This window comes from Osmerus mordax, chromosome 10 (genome assembly GCF_038355195.1).
Source record: "Osmerus mordax isolate fOsmMor3 chromosome 10, fOsmMor3.pri, whole genome shotgun sequence".
Taxonomy (NCBI): Eukaryota; Metazoa; Chordata; class Actinopteri; order Osmeriformes; family Osmeridae; genus Osmerus; species Osmerus mordax.
In genome coordinates this window covers 11,713,073-11,725,518 of record NC_090059.1, presented here as the reverse complement: position 1 = coordinate 11,725,518, position 12,446 = coordinate 11,713,073, and the positions used below count along the sequence as shown (strand labels likewise).

Below are 12,446 nucleotides of genomic sequence, written 5' to 3'. Positions count from 1 at the left end.
CAAAGAGAGGGTCATGACATTTTTTAGGGCTCGTCCACTTCGAAGAGTTGCAGAGTCCATTGTCGAGTTATGTTGTGATTTTGTGACAAAACATAAACTTTCAACAAAAAGTGATTAATTGATTAATTATGACATATCATTACAAATGAATATGAAAGTTGGAGAGACAGGGTGCTCAATGGGTGCTCTATATGTCAAACCTTCTCTTCAGCTCTTATCCAGTTGCATCTCACACTAAGCTGACTCCAAGACTATTTCCGGAAAAGGCCATCATCTCCTGAGAGACGGAAGCTGCTGCCACTGGAGGACACTTTAACTTCAGTCCTTCAGCTTATGAAACACATGGAAGGAGGGAAACTTTGACCATAAAAGGATGGAACGAGAGGGAACGCGTGTGCTTTTCAGCTTTTCGCATTTTCATTAGCGTCAAAACATGACTACGGATGTATGCAGATCCAATTTCCATCGTGACTATCAACATAGCCTTCTATGCTTCTCATGCTTGAGTAGTTTATCTGTAACTTAACGAGATCCTTTTTCCTTTGTGCTGTGGAAAAAAAATGAATAAATGAAGCAAGCTTACTGACTGTTTTGCTGTTACTGCAGCAACCAGGATGCAGAGGGCAGGTCTTAACACTTGTATGTTATTTGCACAGACTGGTAATTCTTACTGAGAGGAAGAGAGACTGCCAGTTGCCTGGCATCTGTTTGAGGGAGAGGAGTGAAGGGAGAGGGTTTGTCTGCACCCACCAACCCCTGGAATCTACCCAGGACTGACGATGCTGTTGCGTGCTGGCAGGGTGTCAGGATAATGGACAGTATGACATTCTTAGAGGAAGGTGTACTCGGCTGCATATCCTAGTGTCCTTAACAGAGAACATTAGCTCCCCTTGTAGTCATCACCCTGATAAGAGACTGAAAGAGAAGGTGAGGAAGAAGGAAGGAGGGAGAATGATAGATGAAGATAAAAAAAGTATTCAAGCTTTTCTGAAGCTTTTATTTTACTGATAAGGCTGATGGTATTGTTCTTGAGGGATAAAGTGTTATGAACCCGGCTTCCTGGGAAGTGACAGGTGAACCCAAATGCAACACTCAGATGCTGATGTGATATGAACCAGGTTTATTGTAGCTACACAGAGGGTGATGATTATGTGGTCCGTGGATGCCAGACAGGAGGGACTGAGGAGGGAGCTGTAGTTGTAGAGGCGAGGCAACTGTCTTGTCTTGCCTTGCTTAAGTAGCAAAGTAGCAAAGTTGAACTGGCGATGAGTCTGTGGGAAGCCAGAGTAAATGAACTGTGGTGGTAATGATGGATGGGTAACAGGTGTGTCTGGTTGGGAGGTGGAAGATGTGGACCGGAGTATTGGGGTATGTGACCTGGAACACAGACTGGACAGACACACACAAAACCAGGACTGGACAAGACAGAAACATAACATAAGGAGGAGAGGAAAACAACTGACCTAAATAGGAATTGGAAACATACACACCAGCACATATATGCAGTGTACATTCATATAAGGAAGTTCATGTTATCAGAATGTTTTGCCTCTGGGCTACGCTATTCGCCTTGACAGGTGCTCATTATGACTGTCATAACACCACACACTCAAGCCACAGACAAAAGAGCATAACCCACCTCACCTAACTTTTTTTTGCTGAAAACAGAAGCACTATGGTTGATAAATCCTCTGGTATTTTTCCTTCACCTGAATTTTTATTTCCCAGAAGGCATTTATTCTATGACAGACCGGCAGTATGGGGACAGATGGCACTTGAATAACAACTGCGTCTGGCTTTGGTTTCTAGCCAGCGCATCTTTTACAGTTAAGAATCATGGTTATGATGTACAAGATTGTTCAGGTTGGAGCAGCAATGTGGGGTAAACAAGGACAGCCGCAGAGTCTGTCTGTCTGTCTGTCTGCCTGCCTCACTCTCTCTGTCTCTGTTGCTATCCCTCTCTCAGTCTCTTTCCATTTCTCTTTCTACTTATACAGGCATTGACTATTCACAAAATCTGTTACCTTTTCCACATCACTAACTGATTAAAAAGGAAATGTTCAGATGTATTATTTCATTACCTTTTTGTGCTACAGAACCCTTTCAAATCAGGCTGAGAAATATTGCATAGCTAACATTACACGTCATAGATCTGAACCAGGGTTTTAATTATACAGTATGACACACTCTGGACACACTCAGAATATATTTTAAATATGAATGACCCTCAGTTGAATGGGCTGGGGACCAACTCAATCATCAACTGCTGAGAGTGGGATCCCTGATTAGTGTTGGTTGTCTTTGAGAAATCAGGCTCATCTTGGCAAAGAAGAGAGCTATAATTAGGTCCTTACCAAGACCTAGTCTCCTTTTCACTAGTTTCTAGTAATTGAAAATGCCCCGATGCTGGAAAGGGACTTTATTATTATTAAACGCTAAGGTTCCGTTCAAAGGTGGTATGAACAAGTGAGCTCCAGCTGCCAGTCCAGGTGGGAGCATCTTCAGTACTGCACCTGTCCCTGTCAGAGGTCAGGTAAGAGAGGGAAAAAAGGACAAAGGACTCTCTTGAATTATTCAGGCCTGAACATGGAGGGATGAGCAAAAAGAGAATGAAACTGATAGAGTAGGTGGAGGGCGAGATGGAAGGACAGTAAGAGAGATAAAGAAAGAGTAAATAAAGGCCTTTATCGTCTGACTCACACTGCATGTTGACCTGGAGCCAGACCTTCACCCAGACCTCCATCAGCATCACATGTCTGGAGAACAGGGATGGAGGGAGACGGATGGGGAGCAGGTGGAGAACCAGTGATAAATGGAGGATAGATTAAAAAAAGAGAGAATGGGAGAGATTGTTTTGGAGAAGGAGATGGAGAGAGAGCAGGTGCGCATAAGTCATCACAAAAATAATGGTAATAGAGAGCAGGGGCGGAGGGCGGGTGTACGCATTTGCGGGTGTGTGTGTGGGGGCGGGGGTGAAGATGGAGGGAATAAGTTTTAAGCAGCGGCACGCCTGGCTGCATGCAAATCCATCATGGTGGCACCAAGGTGATTAACATTGCCTCCTCCTGTCAACCTAGCACACCACACACACTCTCTGATTGATAACTACTATGGGATAAAACACAGTGGGTTTGTAAGCTGAAATTCATGCTTGCTCTCTCTCTCTCTCTGTCTCTCCTTTACTACTTCAATGTCTTCCTGCAGATGATGATGTTATATCAACGCTAAATCGATTTGCAAGCAAAGTTCATTAATAACTTGATCACCTGCATAGGCTATTGTGCAGTGCAGACCGTGAAAAAGCTTACTATAGCTAGCATGCACACACACACCCTCACACATCTAGACTATATCTGGATGTTTCTGTAGACAAATGTGAAAGAGGTCAATCAATGCGCTCATATTGTCATCGTTGCTGTTGACATACACTGAAAAGCTACGGAGTTTCGGATACATTTTATAACCCTGTAGTCGGATAATGAACACCGACTCTTGACGGAGTAACAAATAGCCTAATATGCTCTCTCACTGCTGAGGGCCGTATGTGTATCTGGCAAAAATGAGCTTGTGAATAGCACCGGTTCAAGCAGCACTTGTGCCGCGAAACATTCGATGTGTAATGAGCACCGAGCAGATGAACTCAGCGCCTGATTAGGTTTTCACACACTGTGGCTACTCGACGACAAAATGAACTCCGAACGTCGGTCTTTCTGTTCCATCCTTAAGGGGATGCATTCAAGCTGTAGCTCTAAAAAAACAAAGCATTTGATATAAACTAGTACTTATATTGGTCTACACAATATTACCTCGGATCATAGAATCAAATGACAAGTGTAACTGGTGTTACTGATGTAATTGTTCAATAGCCCACACCATGAGACAATAATTTTGGTGTCCCCCTCAGGAATTGCTCTTGAGAAAATGTCTTATAATTGTCCCCCCAAAGATTTATAGCAGATTGTCGCCACTGAATTTGTCTACACTTTTTCATGACTTGGTGCTAAGAAAGTCCAATGAGATACTTCTAACGAGAGTCATCCATGGAGGTCCTACAGGGCCATTAAAAAGACACTGATGAAGACACTGATGGAACATTCAAGACTAGCTTATAAGATCTGTTTATTGGTCAGGCCATAACTTGTGTTTACGTAAGAGAGAAAGAGATAGAGAGAGAGGGTGTGTGTGTGTATGTATGTATGTGTGTGTGTGTGTGTGTGTGTGTGTGTGTGTGTGTGTGTGTGTGTGTGTGTGTGTGTGTGTGTGTGTGTGTGTGTGTGTGTGTGTGTGTGTGTGTGTGTGTGTGAAAAAGAGAGAATGAGACAAGTGTGAGAAATATAGAATACGTCTTACACGAGCACATACCACAGCATGCCTATTGTACTCTTGCTGTCCATTATACGCATGCCTATTCTCACAAATGTGTTTTCACAGAAAGTGCTTGAAAGTGGTTGACCATCTAACCTGTGTTATGAAGACAGAGTATCACAAGGTCCAGGAAACAATTGAGTTGAGTGGGACTGTTCTGATTCAAAGCAACTGATAGTTTCTCCATTTACATAAGAGCCGCTGGCTCGATCTTCAATCTGTGGAGTGAACAAGTAGTAGGACATAGGGGCTCTAGCATTCGAGGCAGTTGGAGAAAAATCATCAGTGGGGAAAAGGGTTTCTCAGAGGTTTACTCACTGTAAGTGGCTCTGTGACTTCAGATGCATCTGTGCCTCAAAACAAAGAGCAACAGGGGAATTGGAAGATGAAAACCTTCTTACATGTTGATTAGCCCTCGACAACAGCTTGGGCAAACAGATATTGAGCAAGGAGCTTTAAATAGTCCACTGAGCCTTCTGTGAGTTCACCTCTGAACTGGCTACAAGAGAAGAGAATGAGGGGGAAATATCGAACAGATAGAGGGACAAAGGTAGAGGGTGACAGAAGATCCATATATCCTATGCGCTCCGAATTGAAATGTCTGTGCTGTGTGGTAGGGATATATTAGTCATGTCTCCCTGGGCGGACTTGAGGGGGTTGGAACTTAATGGCTGGGATCTACAGAACATGCTCAGACACTGTTGCATGGAGAGAGTTACTTTGATGAGTAATAATAGTTTGAATTAAGAATAATGAGAAAATGAACAGCTTAATTAGGACTGGTCTATGAAGTGTGTAAACCTTCACATCCACCCCATCTTTCTTCCTCTTTCCTTCCAGTCGTCCCTCCACTTGGCCCTTCCTCCATCTTTCCTATCCTCTGTGTTTTCATCAACAGAGGTTGTAGAGATGCACCAAGCACTCGGTGCTCGAATCAGGCTGATACAACATGGTAAACATGTCTTCCCCATTTGATTTTTTTGTTGAATTTATTGATCACTGTAGATTGAATAAATAGAGGTCCAGATTATTTTCACCCACACAGACTGAAGCAGAAGCACATACACACAGGCACACGCGTACACACACCGACACAAACGGACACCCACGCAAGCACACACACGCACACAAACACTCATGATGTAAGTGAAAGTACACATGAATGCACAGACACACTAGGAGGAGAAATAGAGGATACCAGATAGAGGATAGGTTAGATGAGCCCATGGAAACCCTCCGATTATTAGAAATCTTGTGAATAGAATGAGTACACAATGATCGAAGACGGTTAAGCGCTCACTCACACGCTCTCCCTCACCCTGTGCCCTTCATACAATGAGAATGAGTCACACAGAAACATTGATGTAGTTCCAGTGGGAAGATCAATGTCAGTTCTATTCGCGTCCCCCTTGCTCTCCTTGACATTATGCCAAGCATCCCTTTCAATCAACCACCTGTAACCCACTTATAAGGGCAGTACAGTACTCGGTTCGTAGGTGTGATGGGAACCATCAGTGCGCCACTGATGAAGGGATTGTACTTAAAAAATAGGATCTTTTCCTAAAATGTAAGTGGTGTTTACAGTCACAGTCTCGGCCAATGGAGGATGTTAGTGAAAATATCTAATCTCTTGTAGACACATCTGTTTAGAATGTAAAGAGCTTTACTGTAATTGCTCCCATCTCATCTCTTAGAGTAATTACTGAACCCCTCTATGAATATACTGCTAGTCGTTGCTGAAGAAAACCCATGACTTTCCTTGATTGTCCATGTAGTTTGTGTACCTCTCATATATGTATTGTGAATTTTTCTTCTATTTTCTTATCTTTTATAATAATTTACTGACGATAGCAGCAGTGTGTGTATGTGACTGTATATGTGCATGTGTGTGTGTATGTGTGTGTGAGTACAGCTCATTAGAAATGCTTCTGGTGTAGGTCTGTACAGAAACCAGGTCAGATGTCGTGGCCTTTCCGCCCTGCCGTCTTGCACTCAAAGACAGCCACAATGGTGTGTGGCAATTTGTGTGTGATTGTTCGTGCATGTGTGCGTGTCCCATCGGCCACCAAACTGTGACCCTGCATTCTGCATAAAGAGAGGCTGTCAGCCTGAAGGGCACAACGACACGTCAAGGACACAGGTGGAGAAACAGAAGAGACTGTCTGAGCAGGGGGAAAAAACTTGACAAGCCCAGACACACACCCTCATCATTGATCTGCGTTCACGCCCCCCACCTCTTTGTCCTCCCTTTTGAGACAGAATTCTGGAAAAGACTTTGAGTGTGGCTGTCATGGCAACGTGCCAGTAGAACGGTGTGGCAGCTTGTTTGTGTACATTGAAAGAGGGTGGTGGATGGGTACAAGCCACACACCCAAATAGGTCGTTTTATAATGAGAAAAGACAAGTGTGTACTGAGTACAAATAGAAAGAGGGAGAGTAAGGTAGAGATAGGGAGTCTGAGGAGGTGTAATATGCTCAGCTCATTGATATTTGTCTGTCAGAGGAGAACTAACAATAACTACAGGAGAAGGGCTACATATGTTTTGCTTAGAGATTCCTCAGTTAAAAGCCAGTTGAAGATAAGCAGCACAGTTTCTAGCACACAGTTATACTGTATGCCACTCCTACTGCCACTCCTACTTGAATGCCTCACTCTTCCTTCACACACTACCACACAACCACACACACCTACACACAACCACACACACCTACACACATACACACTATCTTTAGGTCAGCCTGCCTAGACTGGATCTCATGACCGGTGCAGACTCATTGCAACAAACACTCTCTCAGGTTCTCACTCCATGTTCCTCCTTCTTCCTCATCAACCTAGTCACTCCAGGAGGGAATGAAGGCACTCAGTTTCTCCCATATCTCCTGTTAACATTGGATCAAAGGTAGGATCACTCTGACCTTCCCATGCCACTTCCAATCCAGCCTGCCACCAGGCAGGATTGTTTCTTGGACAGGTTCTCCACTTGTTACATATCATTTTTTCAAGCAACCTGTAGTTTTGATTGTGTCTCTCTTGCTGAATGGTAGAACAGGATGGTAGAAAAGGATTTTATGGCAGGAGAAGAGTTTCTGCAGTATAACAGACTTGAAGAGAGATTCAGGGATGAATCTTTTTTCAGTTTTGGTGAGCATTGTTTTATTATTCTGGTTCACAGGGAACGAGAGAGAGAGAAATATAAATAATTGACAGTTTAATGACAGCAAAGAAATGGTTGATTCCCCTCAAAGTAGCTCCTACAGCAGTGAGTCATGCTCATGGAACGCAGTGCTAAATGCTTTGGGATGGATATCAGTGTGTGGCATGCATGTGCCAACAGTATGTGCAGTGTGTGTGTGTGTGTGTGTGTGTGTGTGTGTGTGTGTGTGTGTGTGTGTGTGTGTGTGTGTGTGCATGCGTGTGGTGTGTGTGTGTGTGTGTGTGTGTGTGTGTATGTGATTACATTACACTGGTTTCTAAGCAATTAATCTCTTTGTCTGTTTGCAGATGTGACCCAAAACCCCAGCTGGACATGCACATGGAGACAACGCCTCTGGAATTCAACTATCTGGTCTGTTCTTTAAAGGCCAAGATCCTGATAAAGACTCTGATTGTGAAGATGGGCAAACCCAGATGTTTACACAAGAGCCTTTATATACTGTTGTATATGCTCAGACACACACACACACACACACACACACACACACACACAGAGAGACAGACAGACAGATACACACACACTTAGATTCTATGCTCATCTTTGAAGTCCTCTGTGACACTACCGTACTTACAAAAATCCGATTTGATTGGATTTTTTTTATTTGTTTTTTTATTGGTGGAAACTTAAGTGACATTTGTGCCAGCAGAGAGCTTCCAAAAAGTTGTTCTAGTCTAGAAGTTAGAGGGTTATTGTTATGCAAGTCATTCTAAATCATTTTCTCAAGTTCTGGCTGCTCATGGCAACAGAGCGGACAGCCATCTCTGACAGTGTTTCTGGAGTTATCTAGAGTGAAGAGCCTGAGCAGTGTGGGTGGGTGTTGCAGTTCCTAACAGCTCTCTGACTGCTCCTGATTCCTCTCATTTGAAAAAGTAGTATTTGGAGGAGGAGAGGGGGTTACTGCTACACACACACACACACACACACATAAATTATTGTCTTTACACTCTTGGAGAGACCATTAAGGAGATCAGAAAGTCTGGATGAGTGGAATTAGAGAAAACAGTCCTTTCTGCCTCCTGTCTCTTGGAAGGCACCAGATGAGACAAGCCATGAGCCAAATCTCCACGGAGTAGCATGTTCATGTGTGGCCAGGTTGATAGGAGTAACAGGTAGTAATCAAAATGTGGTGAAGAAGAGCATGTTGAGATTCCCCCATGTGAGTGCTGGAAGCAGCAGGAGAGGGAGGGAGACGGAGCAGGTATCATTTCAGGTTCTGACTTCAAGGCTTGGGCAGAAGTGCTGCTGACTGTCATCAATTCTACCTTGGCTACCCCCCTGGGTCTCCTAGGCACACACACACACATTATGCACATGCACACACACACACATTACTGTAAGAAGGAGAGACTGGAGGGAATTATCATGAATCTGTAATATTGACACCAGTAGGTGGAGTATGATATGAGTGATTAAATCAAATTATGCTTCTGTTTACTGAAGCAAATGCAGGACAACAATGCTTTTGTACAAACGAGAGGGGCAAATTGTTTTAATCATCATCTTCATTACTGCTTTCAATCTCAGCCTGTCACACCTCTAACTTTGAAAAGGGCAATGTTTTGATAGATTGTAGAATATTTATGAGAATCTGTCCGACAGCACATGCAACAGAATCCAATTAGAGTAAAATGGCTGGCATTTTCAATGGAGCAAGGCGATTATGATGTCACTGCATTAATATATTCAATGTGTGGAATCCTGGAATGCACAGCATTAAACTCTGAGGAAAAGGATACTGCTTACCCCCCCCCCCAGCCCATGGATATGCTGGCACACCAGAAGATCCAGTCTAAAGCTTATTAATGAAATACATTTTCTGCATTTCTAACCAATTAATTCCTTTCAACCACGGGCCTCAAGCAAGCATGACAAGCTAGTACACCACATCACACAATAACTCAACACTAATCAGCTGATCAATTGTAGCATCCTTCCTCCCTCTATCCAAGCACAACCTAGAGTACCAGTTTCACTCTCAGCACTACAGCAGATCAGCACTGTGACTATGACTGGGAACTGTCTACTTTGGCTGCATGGGAGTGAAGGTGAGCATAAAGGACAGACATTATTGATCGGTCTTCAAGACATTGAGAGGTGACACTTGAGGAACATAATGAGCATTGTAGCTGGGCCTTCCAGGCATAAGTGGTGGTGGCACAGCAGACGAATCAAAGGCAGGCTAATTAGCGGCATTCAGTAATGAGCTTAGTCATAGCAGGTTTGGGGAGGGAGAGAGAGACAGACATTGTGGGAGATGGAGAAAGAATGAGTGGTAAAATCCATAACCAGACAGACTATTTATTTTCAGCTTTATCTCTCTGTCCCTTCAATCTTCCTCACGTTTTTCCAGCCTTCATTTCTCTCTCTCCTACCGCCTCCCTCTCTCCCTCCTTCTCCTCCTCCTTCCCTCCTTCCATTTCTCATCTCCCTCCAACTCTCAATCTCTATTCTCTATCTCTATCGCTGGCCCTGCTCCTCTCTCTGTCTCTTTCCAGCTGCAGTTATTTATAACTCTATCCAGAGGGAGATGGGGAAGAGGGAGGAGGAGTGGGGGAGTGGAGAAATGCTATTGTCAAGCTCAGAAAAGGGTTGGGGGGACGGTAGTTAGTCAGTGTGATTAGCGATGACAACATTCAATTCAGCCAAACCACACGTACCCCTCTGCTATGATGACGACTGGCCTTGAATCAGTGATTGACTTCCATGACCATTTGAATAAAGATGACTCCATTTTGTATCACAATCAAAATATTGTATTTAATACAAGTATTGTGAGATATTGGCATATCATCAGGAGACGGACATTTACAATTACATGGACATTTTAGAGGAGAAACCAGAACATGGATTTGGCATTACATTGTAAGTAGATTTCATTGAAATGTGTGTACAATTAGCTATTGTCAATATTAAGAAATTTCTCCTAAATAATGTTACCCAGACTAGAAGTGTGGCTCCTGATTACATTTTTGTATGCCTCCAAAGTCAGCGTCACAGTAAGTGATGCAGGGGTTTAAAGGGGACAACACCAAATGTCACAATTTTCTCTCTACCTACCTACTGACTCCTGGGACTCCGTTAGAACAGATATACACGGTGGAGTAAAAGGCACTGAAAGAAAAGCCAGGCTTAATGCTAGCTAGCTACACACACACACACACACACAATCACACACACAAACAGCAGTTTATATTTACAAAATTAAGACATTTTGCTCAAACCTACATCTAAAATATCAAAGTAGTTAAATCCTTCAATCATTTGTGATTACAACTGCAAAATTGACAAATCAAACAGTGATTTGAGACATCACGTGAAAAAATGACATTCATTGTAGTACGTGGCAGCGTGTGTGAGGCAGAGCGACAGGGGATCTGTCTTCTGATCTGACGTGGAGGGGGCAGAAAACAGACCATCCCCATGTCAGTCAAAACACCTTCACTAACATGTGCATGACATCACCAGAGAGCACCAAACTTACATTCACCGAAAGGAAAGGGAGAGCGTGCGCACATGCACACAGACACGCACGCTCACCCAAACTGAAACCTGAAAAATGAAAAAACCCACACATACAATAAATTACAGTAACATGCACTGTTCTTCTGAAATAGCAGTAAGACATGTTAGAGTTTTCTGATATGAACTAGATCAATTAACTGAAACAGACATAAATCAATGAGTATGTTGTAATTCCAGCATCCTGATACCATTGCTACATTTGCTTAGGTCCATGTTTTCCTGGCTCACATACAATAGGCTAGAACACTTGGCTAGGATTTACCCACTGTGTTAACTGAAGTTCCCCTAACCCTCCACTCTCAGAAGTAATCTCTTCCAATACAATGGGAAAAGAGAGATGGGAAGAAGAAGGGGGATCTCCCTGTGACAGGCAGAGAGAGAGAGAGAAAATGTTTATACATGTATCTGGATGTGCTGGCGATTGGTGTTCACACACGGGTGAGAGACTCTTTTTTTCTGTATTTCTTCCCTCCTTCCAACCCTGTTTGTAGGAAATGGGATTCCCTCAGTTTTTCTCTTGTGTCACAGCGACATGGTACAGCTTTACGTGTGATCACAACTAGCTCCAGACTAGGGAGGTTATGGTCTTACTGTGCCCCAACTCAAGGTACCTTCCCTGGGCAGCGGGCAAGCCATGGCTGCCCCAGGGCTCCACAGCTCCATACACAACTGGTGCTTTGTATCGATTTGCCTTAGCTCCACAGGGAAGACCACCATACAGAACACACAAGCAGGAAGAACAGCAGGACCTAAAGATTTAATTCCTTTAGTCCTATGTATAGGAGATGCAGTGTTGGCAAAGAGAGGCAGAGGGAGAGAGCTGGAAAGGCTGTTCAGTTGAGAAACACTAAACTAGAGCAGTTTATCTTGATCTAACACCCTGTCTCTCTCTGTCTCTCTCTGTCTGTGTCTGCGTCTGTCTCTCCTCTGTGTCTGTCTCTGTCTCGATCTCTTTCAAACACACACACACACACACACAGCCCAGATCCCTCCTCAGCCCCACACCATGAGAGTTCCAGGTGCTCCCAGGATCCCAGGCTGGTGTCCTCTGGAGACAAGCTGGTCCAGATGCTGCCTGGCTGGGTCACTAAGAGACACTTCCTCCACCCTCACCCACAGGCACCCTCTAGATGATCCAAGTCCTCCAGTTCAGGGCTTCGCAGGAGGCTCTTCCTGCCTCCAGAGAGGATTCCCAGTGTTCCACCCAATCGGTGTCAGAGTTCATAATAAATGTATTTTTCATCCATGTTTAGCCCTGCACTCTGTACAGGCTGCTGTACCGATCGCTCAAAGCAGTCTGTCCATCCATCTCTTCATCATTCCATCCTTCCATCCCCCTATCCT

The 12,446-nt window shown here is 43.9% G+C and overlaps 1 long non-coding RNA gene across 1 annotated transcript; it reads right to left on the bottom strand.

The window, feature by feature from the left end:
- Nucleotides 1-2,701: 2,701 nt before the first annotated feature.
- On the bottom strand, nt 2,702-4,745 carry LOC136950995 (uncharacterized). The gene is made up of 3 exons (XR_010877531.1): nt 4,684-4,745; nt 4,462-4,583; nt 2,702-2,756 (listed from the first exon to the last, which is right to left on the bottom strand). It is a non-coding gene; the product is annotated as an uncharacterized lncRNA (long non-coding RNA).
- Nucleotides 4,746-12,446: the final 7,701 nt, after the last annotated feature.